Source organism: Haliotis rubra, unplaced genomic scaffold (assembly GCF_003918875.1).
Source record: "Haliotis rubra isolate DU_JTF1 unplaced genomic scaffold, ASM391887v1 Scf508, whole genome shotgun sequence".
Lineage (NCBI taxonomy): Eukaryota > Metazoa > Mollusca > Gastropoda > Lepetellida > Haliotidae > Haliotis > Haliotis rubra.
Window position 1 is genome coordinate 805,335 of NW_025767200.1, and position 11,756 is coordinate 817,090.

General features: G+C 40.3%; 1 long non-coding RNA gene across 1 annotated transcript; it reads left to right on the forward strand.

Annotated features, from left to right (window-relative positions):
• The first annotated feature begins 507 nt into the window (after window positions 1-507).
• On the forward strand, window positions 508-8,902 carry LOC124292116. The gene is made up of 3 exons (XR_006902361.1): window positions 508-619; window positions 1,627-1,754; window positions 8,860-8,902. It is a non-coding gene; the product is annotated as an uncharacterized LOC124292116 (long non-coding RNA).
• The last annotated feature ends 2,854 nt before the right edge of the window (window positions 8,903-11,756 follow it).

An 11,756-nucleotide genomic window follows, 5' to 3' on the forward strand; every position in this document is an offset into this window, starting at 1 on the left:
GTGAGTTTAGTTTTACGCCGCACTCAGCAATATCCCTCAAGTATATATGGCGGCGGATTTGTAAACAATCTAGTCTGGACCCAGACAACCCACTGATTAACAGCATGAGCAATTGGGAACTGATGACATGTGTCAATCAAGTCAGCGAGCTCTGACGGTCTGATCCCGTTAGTCGCCTCTTAAGCATGGGTTGCTGAACACTCAATTCTAACCTGATCTTCACGGGTGCGACCCACATGAAGCTAACTGGTCGTAACTTAACTGAAATAATGTTCAAAGCGGCAAAAAATAATAGGCTTCACACATTGTACTCTCATGGGGAATCAACCCCAGGACTTCGGCGCGACGAGCGAACGCTTTAACCACTAGGCTACCCCACCTCTCCGTTATCAATTGCATGACAACATGTAATGTTATTTTGTGTGCAAACGCCTTAAGACATTGAGGATGCTAGCTGTGGATGGTATGTATAAACCTTTGTGTACATCTTCAGGTCTAAACCAGGATACATCATCAACTACGAACCTCTGGTACCACGACCACCACCTCCACCAACAACAACATCATCGTTCTAAGCGATAACGCAGCCAGATGTCAATCTATTTTTCAGCTTTTGAAGGTAAAATCGATACCACACTGAGGCACACTGTACCCTGAACGACACATTGTTTTGTATCACATTATACCGAGTTCCAGGCATGGTGACAAAGTCCCATTTTTCCGTATGGCGTGGTTAAATCCAAACACGACCTTTCAGTCTTGGCGGACGCTCTACCAAGTGCACCCCATTTGTTTTCAATTCACGAAGTATATTAAGCGCGATAAAATGCTAGCCATTAATCCATATCTTCCACCTTGTACCGGTAGAGATTCGAACAGATTGTCTCCTTCTTGCTCGTATTTGTCATTCTACGTTTAAGCTGCGGTGGGGTTGCTTGTGATTCACAAAGTGTTTGCTCGTCACGCCGGTACCAGGTTCGACTCCACACACATGGGTACAATGTGAAGCTGATTTCTGAATTATCCCCCCGCCGTGATGGCCAAGTGGAATATTTTCAAAGCGGCGTAAAACTCATTCTCTCATTCTACGTTTATCTTGCAATAAAGTAGTCTCCTATATTATAGAATTAAACTCCGCCAAACCATACTCGTAAAGGAAAGCACAGTAGATTGCATAAATCCCACTATATCACGTGTGTGTGTGTAGCCATGCACTATCAAATCGCTGAACTCATATAGATCCAGGTTTAGAACTGGATCTTCCAACAATCCATGCTTTTCTTGTTTCACCCGCGCAGCATCCAGGTTAGAATTGATCTTCAGCAATCCGCATAACGTAAGAGGCGACTGATGGGATCGGGTGGTCAGGCGAGATAATTTAGTTGACACATGTCATCGTTTCCCAATTACGTAGATTCGATGCTCCTTGATGTTGATCACTGAATTGTCTGGAGTCAAATTAGGGAATTGTATCGGACATCAGTATTGTCACAGAGAGCATAACAGTTAGAATGTCCTCCACATGTCTTCCGCAAACGTTTTGAAAGATCACCATATTTATATATTTGCTGTAGTTTGTCTTTTCCAGAGTAATCCAGTCATTATCATGTCTTCTTCGTGTTTTAGGGATTTCAACATAACCCTGCGACGACAACGAAGCTCTTCAGTCAGCACATACAAATTGAAACAACGATCGGTCAAGTGCCTTACGATATCAGCCGAGCGTATAACGGAAATCTCCTGAGAAGATTATGGTAACAAACTGATTTTCCTCGTCTCTTGCTTTGTTATTATCAAATATTTCTCATCTTTCAAAATTTTCAAGAAATGTTACAATAAGTCAAATGTTCATATTTGTTTACGGTTAATCAATAGTCCTTAAATGCAAAATGGAGACACATTATATTGTAGTCCTGGCTATCGACACAGCTCATAGAGATCGATATTCGTTAACTAAATATCGATCTATTATCGACAAACATCGGAGAGGTACCATGAAGCAAAATGCCACAAAAAGCCACAAATGAATATATTTCACATCACTCGTGAGTGGTGACATGCTACATGGTATGCTATCAAAACAGGGTCCTGAACATTATATAGGCAGCACTTTAACACAAGTCTTAACACTGTATTGTGAATGTAAATTAAATTGTAATCTGTACGAAACATTTATGTACGATATTATCGATAACTATTTTCCATATCGATAATCATAAAGTAATTTTCCTGTCGCCTATATTTTCTATTATCACTTAATACAGTAATAATTTCCTCGTATATATTTTTTTGCTAAACGCATATTGGCGAAATCGTTGGGTGCATATCTGGACCCGACAAGATGATCCATATCTTCCCTGCTCCGAGCGGTAAGATAACCGATATCTCACAACTCAATTTTGTGTGCGAACGTAACACAAAAAGAGTGACGTCATATGTTCCAGGACGTCATGAAAATGACGTCAGATTTAGTTGCGGCAACCTTTAAATGAAACTGGCAGGTGATCGGACGCTATCGTTGCTTGCCAATAATAGATTGATGGAACTAGATGAAGCAGAGGAGCGGGAGGATATTAAATATAAGTGATAGTTAAAAACATTGCAGAGTATGAACTGACAAGTGTTTCAGAAACTAACGCGCAAGTTCAGTTTTTGATTTGCCTATCAAGGTTGATGATATAGGTTTCATTTCGTTCAATTAAGGTTTGTCTATGTCACAAAGAGCAAGATGGAAATTTTTCACGGGAGCAAACTTTTACGCGCCTGTTCATGTTAATGTTATAAACGGCAAAGGTAAACGATACAAACGTATCTTGCGAGGACGACCCGTCATTCTTCACAGCGAGCCTTCGTAGCAAAGTGGGTAAAACTATGGTGTCCTATAATTGCCATCGCGTGGCGCGTAAAAAAAGAAGTACGTCGAATAAAAACACTACGTCGACGACGACGTCGTGCAGAAATACACAAGAATGATCTACGACAAAAATACAAAATCGACGTCGTCCACGACGTCGATGGCGACGTCGTGTTTAGAAATTGTTATATTGGAAAATCGGGGAATAACCTTTTGTGATGCAGTTGTACTGCTATTGATCTCTTATCGCTGACTTCATGTTCAACATTACTACTTATTTAAGTAAACCAATCGAGGGGTTAGTGCCAGAACACCTTAAGTAAAAAATTCTGTCAAATTTAGTTGATGTTGTGAAAAAGGTGTTGTTTTAAGGGATCGATACACTGGTTTTCTACAAAATGTAAAATGTCTCCACTCAGGAAACGAAATATGACTTTTGTACCAGCGGGTTGACATGTGAACCAGCGTGTTTAGTGAGTGAGTTTAGTTCACTCAATTCATTAGTAGTGAGTTATTCATTTCTTACATAAACTTGGAATTGACAGTTTTCATCATCATTTCCACAAATTCAGTTATGGAAAATGCACAATTGGTTTCTTCATACTTCTCGTGGTGGAACATTCATATATGTAAATGGTTTTATGTTTATTGTGAACAAGAAGAAAAGGGGAAAATGGATCTCGTGGAGATGCATTCAGAACGACTGCATATCCGTCTTAACAGTGAACGACATAATTTCCCAAATACCTGGAGACCACAACCACGGACCTGTACACAGCGAAGTCAAAGTGAATCTTTTCGACTGTACCAAAAATACTGACGGCCCCTGCACAAACAACAACCTCCGGGGTTGCAATTGGCATGGCCGTCTCAAGAAGGTTGTGGTAAAACAACATCCCAACCTATTCGAGATGGCCCAAGTTCTTGAAGATGAACAAGGACTGAACGAGGCAAAGATGCTTCAGTATAATGCCGGCCAAAGACTGTCCCCAAAAAGTACTACAGAGATTTGAGGAACGACTAGATATACCTTGAAGTTCAGGCTTTCAAATAACCACCCGACATTGATGGATTACCTGGACAATGACAGAGATAGACAGACAGATAGACAGACAGACAGTCACACAGGTTTTATTCAGTAGTTAAGCCCAGTGGCCCAGAGTACAAAATGAAGTTACTCAATTACAACTATTGGTCACGTGACATGAAATTATGGTTTTACATGTCATTTACGGATGGACATCAAATGTTTTATGAAAATGGCAACAGATTTAATAATATCAGCATTATTAGAATTAAGTACATTGAATATCGTTTGTGGGGCATCATTAGTGCATTTTAAATACTTCTTTCGGCAGGCAGAGAAAGTCTTTACAGACTAATAATAAGTGACGTTCGTCTTCAGTTTTGCACCAGAAGAACAATAAGAACATGATAAATCTTCCAATGTATTATTATCTTTTTCTAAAACGTTCTATTTTTAAGGCATGTAGAGAGATTCTAAATTTACAAAAAAAATTCTTAAAAGGGACTTATCATTAAGAACACTGATATAGTTTGCAGGTCCGAACATCGATTTACATCGTGAATAACGACTAAGAAAACTGGATGAAGTGACTGATGCGTACCACTTTTGAATATATATATATATATATATATATATATATGGTACACTTACATAAGGAATACTGATACTCTACTAGCCCATATTGTTTAGTGTCAATGTCACCCTAACCCTAAACTCACCCTAACCCTTAAGTTCTAACCCTAAACCCTTACCCTAACACTTACCCTAAACCTTACCTTAACCCTAAACCTTAATCCTAACACTTGCCTTAAACCTTACCTCTAACTCCCCTTACTCCTAACCCTAAACCTTACCCTAACCCTCTAACCCTAACCAATAGTAAACTCACGTGCTTTCAAAGATGGCGGAAGGTATCCGGTATTCTGTAATCTTACATATATATATATATATATATATAGATATATATGATACAGTTACGAACAACGAATAAAAGATATATATATATATACATATCTTTTATTCGTTGTTTAAATGTTGACAAACATTTTATATCACCAAATATCTTGCTTAAACCAAACATAAGAAAAACTCGCTTGAAAATATCATCATATTTCACATCTGAAGCCCATGAATACTTTCCACATTTATCCAGTGATAACAATATTTGATAACTTTGATGGGGGCTAAAGCGATAATCAGGCATTCTATATAAGTTTAATCCAGTATCTAATAACTCCTATTTGACTCTCAATATGCATGTTAAAGCGTCCTGTTTCGACAAGTATGGTTTCATTGTTAGATGTACCAACCGTAAGAAATCTTTAAAATAGGGATGCTAATCGGTTTTGAAATTAATTTGTCTCTCATATCATATGCGGAAGTCTATGACATGATTATATATGTGCTAAAATAGGCCAGTATTAATCACATCCTTTTGTAATATGTTATAAAGCGATCAAAAGAAAGTATACATTTGCCACAATTTTTATGTGGGTTTTCATTGTATTCTAAACCGTAAACAACACCCAGCCCAAATCCGATAGCCAGCGCGCGTAGGCATATGCTTAAAGTTGCTAGTACAATACGAAAGGCAAATGGTATTATATTCACCTAAATACTTTCTTTTATAGAGTCGCAAAGCGTAGCATTTTAAGCAAACACTTTGCCTGGAAGTGAACTTCTTCTTTTTATATATTCTCAACAAAACACACTGTCACAAGCGTCCGCTCCGCCTTGGTGTCTGTGTCAAAAGCACCTAACACCTCAAAGGTGTATCTTTAATTGTGCCTTGAATCCATAGATTAGTATTATATCTACCTACATATCACATTGAAATGCGTTACAAAATGCCACATGCAAAGGTAACTGGTCCGTTAAAGTGAAGCTCTTGTCTGCAACCACTCGGGTTGTTCAATCGTGCACCACCTTCAGCTGGCTCGAGTCTGTCTGGCTGTCAAAGTACCTTTAACCTCACACATGTATCTTGGAATGTGTTGAAATCCATAGATCAGTATATTATATCTACCTTAAAATGCCACATTGTGATGTTACAAAGAAAACTGGGTCTATGAAGTGGTATTTAGGGATAGATATAACCATATTCATTGGATGTAAACAGAATCTAAGATCTTCATTCCGCAGAGACTTCTCAAGATACATGTGTCAGGTTTAAGTTGCTTTGACACGCCCGGGCTAAGTAAATAACAGACTTTAACAACAACACTCTTTGATTGAGTGCCATGCTGTCGGAGAAGAGTGAGAGGAGCGAGTGAGTTTAGTTTTACGCTGCAGACTCAGCAATATTCCACCCATATTGCGGCGGTCTGTAAATAATCGAGTCCGAACCAGACAATCCACTGATCAACAGCATGAACATCGATCTGCGCATTCTGAACCGATGACATATGTCAACCAAGTCAGCGAGCCTTGACCAATCTGATCCCGTTAGTCGCCTCTACGACAAGCATGGGTTCACTGAAGGCACTTTAACCCTGGACCTTCACGGCAGAAACAGAGAGAAAAGGACTGAAAAGTGATATATATGTAGATGTAATACTAATCTGTGAATTAAAACGCAATTGAAGATACATGTGTAGAGTTTGCTTCGCTTTTGACGGCCCGGAGGTATGCCGGACCGAACAATAGTGGCGGTGATTATGTTTAGACTGACTGACTGGACTGAGTTTGGTTTTACGCCGCTTTTAAAGCAATATTCCAGCAATATCACGGCGGGGACACCAGAAATGGGCTTCACTCATTGTACCCATGTGTGGGATTCGAACCCGGTCTCGGTCATTGGCTTGACGAGCCAACGCTTTAACCACTAGGCTACCCCACCACCCTTCGATTATGTTTAGAGTGGAGAAGAGATCGTTTCATTTGCAGATGGTATGCTTTAAAACAATGAACATGGCCTCTAGGGTGGTATTTGATTGGATATAGGTGTAAAGTTCATTTTCGGGTCGACAGACAGTTTATCGGGAGGACTGAAGCATTTTGCGTTTTAAACTCAAGGTTTCGTTTAACGATTCTTCTTTAGACGTAACCTTGGTCAGCCACGTTCAGAGCCTATAACATAGTCGATGCCATTTATCTTCGTTTTGAAATACCTGCCGCTTACGTCGCGCGATGCCCGCCATTGTTCACTGCGTCCGGTGTCAAACAGGATTGGCAAAAGCATTGTTCATTCGACGTCGTTGACGCCTGCGGCGTACCATATAAAGTCGCGTTAAGGCCGTTCGAACCAAGCGTCGGGTACGGCGCTACGTTAAATACCGTCGGGCGTATCATGAATTTTAAGATCGTGCATTCAGTGATGGTGTAGACAAAGTCTATCAATCTTCAAAACAAGTAATAATTCATAGCTATTCCTCAGAAAATGCCCGGGCAGAGTGGACGTTATTAAGATACCGACTGACTGACTGAGTTTGGTTTTACGCTGCTTTCAGCAATATTCCAGAAACATCACGGCGGGAAACACCAGAAATGGGCTTCACACATTGTACCCTTTGGGGATTCGAACTCCGGTCTTCAGCGTGACGAGCCAACGCTTTAACCACTGGGCTACCCCACCGCCCCTGTTATTTAGATTTGAGGGATATTACGAGAAAAAAGTGTCCCCTAAGAACAATAATAGGAGGACGTCACTGTCGGTTTATAATAGTTTGTTGGTATTTAAGCAAAATACAAAGTTCGCTCTACCACCATGTATAGTGCCATAAACACACTTTCGCCCTGAACTATTATAGTTAAAGTACGAGGTGGGCGCTTTTTAACCGTCCTAAAACATAAACGTAATGTTTCCACCAGTGCGATGTTAGCTGCGTGAAGCAACTGCAAACCAAGAAACGGGATGCAACGGAGTAGTTTACTGTAGAGGCCGTACGAAGCGATGACCACTCGACATGCATCGTGACGTCACCTACATTGTGACGTAATGTAAAATGGTTCGATTACTAGAGGGCACACCCAGAAAGGCGCAGCGGACGGATAACGCCATTCAATTGCCACCATCAAAAACGGCACCTTTAGCTGTCGGATACAATGCAAATTTCTTTTCGATTTGTTCCGTAAACTGCCAGGGTAATTAGAATTAAAAGTGATAAAATCCATTACTGACCCTTTCATATATTGGCTCCATATCGGAAACTCTCGATCTATTATCTGACCTCGGGCTGACGGCCTCTGTCAGATCAGTATAAGGGTGTCTCGGGATGAAATCGGGGCAAGATATGGAAAAAAAGGAGGTCGCTAATCTCATCACTCATGGACCTTTTAACCGTTTCCAATTAAATTTGCACAGTAACTTTCATCAGTGTGTGGATCTACTTTTAGATACTGGTGGTTAATTTTCTTCATAATAATTCTTATTAAGTGGTACTTTGGTGACGACAACGTGTACAGATATATGTGGATGTGTAAGAAACAAGTTGAAAACATGTCTTCAAAATCGCCTAGCTTTAATAATTACGTTGGAGGGTATTGAAATTTTAAAATAAACTCTCAGTAATTTGGTTGAAAAGGTGAACATACTCCATGATAAGGTAATCTTGTTACCAAGGCTTTTGTGAATGTTGGATTGTATTTGGATGTGTATGGAAAATTTGCATTTGATTGAAGCAATTTCGGGAACAATGTGTGTAAATATTTCTTTAAACACAGCTGATAAATGGTTGTATAAGAGGGAATTTATAACAAAATATGATTAAGGTAGAAAAAGAACGTGTTGGGGCATAGGGCGGCTAAAGATTTCACCAAATCTTATATATATACTCATGCCAATAATGGTTGTCACCACCCCTTCAATTTTTAATTGGAGAGGGGGTGTTGGGTTGGGGTGTTGGGTTGGGGAGAATTATATGGATTATATTTTGAACTGCGCTGAGAAATCAAGTATGGACAGATATCACTTTGGCGATATGTCAGACCGAACTTGATTTTCTTTTATTATTAATTCTGCTCTTTTATTCTTTTACAGTTGATATGGTTCCAGGCCAACCGTTAATGGAATCTCATTACAACGACGGGGCATTTTCAGGGAACGATTGACACCGGTGATGAATTCTATGTTAAGTTGAGAAAGCCAAAAATATTTTGAAGAACCTCAGGAATTCCATTCCAAAGTTGTGTATAGGAAGTCGGATGTGAAGTTTGACATAGACAGTGCCTTCTGTGGAGCCGAGAAACACAGTCAACGTTTGCTTACAATTCAGAAAAAGTGCGACGAAGAATCTGACGAAGATAACAATGGGCAGGACGATGACACAGGAACATACGATTGGTCGAAAGATAACGATACGCATTCTGATTGGTCAGAAAAATACTTCCATTATGATCATACAAGACGAAAGCGGGCTATTGTTCCTACCAAGACCACGTCGCGAACTGTACATGCAGGCCGATCACGTCATATTTCAACAACACGGAAGTGACGTAGACAGCATTATTGAAGAACTTCCTCGCAGAGTGTACAAACAGTTAATGCCATATATGGAGCCATCGGTAGGCCATTTCAACCTATTCCCTGAAGATCAGTGCGTGTTTTGTTGTACAATATTTGTCATTATTATCCGTCCCCCTCTTTATAAAGTAATACAGTGATTACTCTTTGCATTAGCAAATTGGAAAATAATATATACTCTGTAGCATCCAAGCCAACTGGTCTTCAGCATCCCATGCTTGTCGTACCCGTGAAGATCCGGGTTAGAACTGATCTTCTGTAACCCATGCTTGTCATAAGAGGCGACTAACAGGATCGGGTGGTCAGGCTCACTGGACTTGGTTGACATTACGTCATCGTATCCCAATTGCGTAGATAGGGATGTCACGATTTTGATCACTGACGTTCGGTCCAGATCTGATTATTTTTCGTCATATTATGGTCGTCGAATCTGTATAACTCGAAGTAATTACGTAGGTCATCAACTCCGACACAACGATGTTTTACTGATCTGTTTAGATTTCGATGGCGACGGCAACGCTGACAGCATCAACTTTACCATCAAGAAGATCATATAAAAGTACCACGAACAACAGCGAATCTGCGACGTACAGACCGAACGGAAACCATTGGAGTGGGAGAAGTTCCTGAGCTCCACTCGAGGAGAACTACGACAGCTTCCTGTCTGTCGTACATGTTCCTCACCCATTGGTGGGACTTCAAAGGCGGCGGGTGCTGGGGCTGGCGTGGGACGGTAGGGGAGGGACAGTCGGGAGGCGTGCGTGAGAAGCCATACGGTAAAATAGTTTGAACATTCTTTGCATGCTTCCGTTTTACTCTCCTATATCATCGTTCGGACTCGATGTTCTCAAAATCAAGTTTTCTTCCCACTTTCTACAAAATGTATGCGTATATAAACAGGAAAAGCTGTTACGATGTGGAAAGCATTTAACATCTTCACTCATACATAAATGCCGTTTTCTGACTGGTTGAAGCTTACAGGCGAGTAACATTTCTTATGTTACCCGCAGGAAACGCTGAACCATTGTGGTAATTCTGTTTTGGTACTTCATGTGTTAGTAGTGTTTGGGCTGTTGTCTAACTCTTGCACCCTCCCTATTTTGATCCAATACCCGTGCTTCAAACAGTTCTGAAATTAATGAACTATGTTGTTCATTATCCCTCCTCGTCTCATGGGTTAGATGTACCCCTCTTACGTTCAGGCTCAGGGAACATAAACAAACATAGAGGGTACATCAAATCCCATGTCCCCCACGTGACAAATAAGTGGAACAACTTCTATGATATTTTACCTTCTGGCGAAAATAAATACAATACACAACACCGCAAAAGAGTTTTCCAAAAATTCGATTTTACCAAAAGGCAATGAAAATTCATTTTGACTGAAAACAGTCGCCAAAACACTGCAAAGGTCAGGTCCAACAGGTAGTTGTGATATCAGTATCAAGTACTCACACCACATAATAACTATGAGTTGTTTGTTGGTGCAAAGAGATGATGTTAACGACCTTCGTGTAATAAATTTCATTTCTTATTAAACGAGTTAATAATTTGGTATCAAACGAGAAAGCGCGAGTCTGGATATATCTTACGCCAGTTTTAATCGAAAAATGATATTTCCATGGAAGCGAGTTTATTATTAATTTCAACATAAATTGATACAGAAACCGCTTGGCTGCGTGATGCCTCCCTCAACTTTCGCGAGTCAAGGGAAGGTCTCATCACCATTGTGACAGAGGTGGTTAGCATTGTGACGTCATAACTTCGGTAAAACATTATGACGTCATAACGTCTAGCGGTATTACATTATAATTTGTATGTTGTCGAGATGGATGCAGGCCTCTTTGCAGCAGTGTCACCCGACTGCAAACAAAGAGTAGCGTACATCGTGACCGGTATTACCCGAGGGAGAAGCATACAACGTATTTATCTTTACCGCCACGTTAATGTGCACAAAAATATCATCTTTATTTTATGTTAGGAGATTGCTACCGACTATATGACATGCAAAACAAAATGGCGTCTGCCCCTCGACTCGATTTCTTTTAACATCAGTGAAACATATTCTGACAAGCATAGAAAACTGCTATAATTTTAATTTTCGAGGTTTAAGCTTTCGGAGTGTGCAAACCACTCAATGTATAAAATAGCTTCAAATAGAGCAGTGAAAGTCGGGAAAATATATCTGCACAAAGTGAACACAAAAAAAGCTGATCGACCGGTTTTCGAACCTGGCACGGCATGCGCTCATATTATGACGTTACATGATTGTTAGCGCTTCAGCTCTCTCTGCAGAGAGCTTGGCGGTTACCGTAGCAGCGGGTAACATTTTTTCCAGTTGTCACCCCTCCGAGGAAATAGAGAAACAATGGTTGCTGAAGCAGTGATATGCACATTACGTGCAATACGTGCAC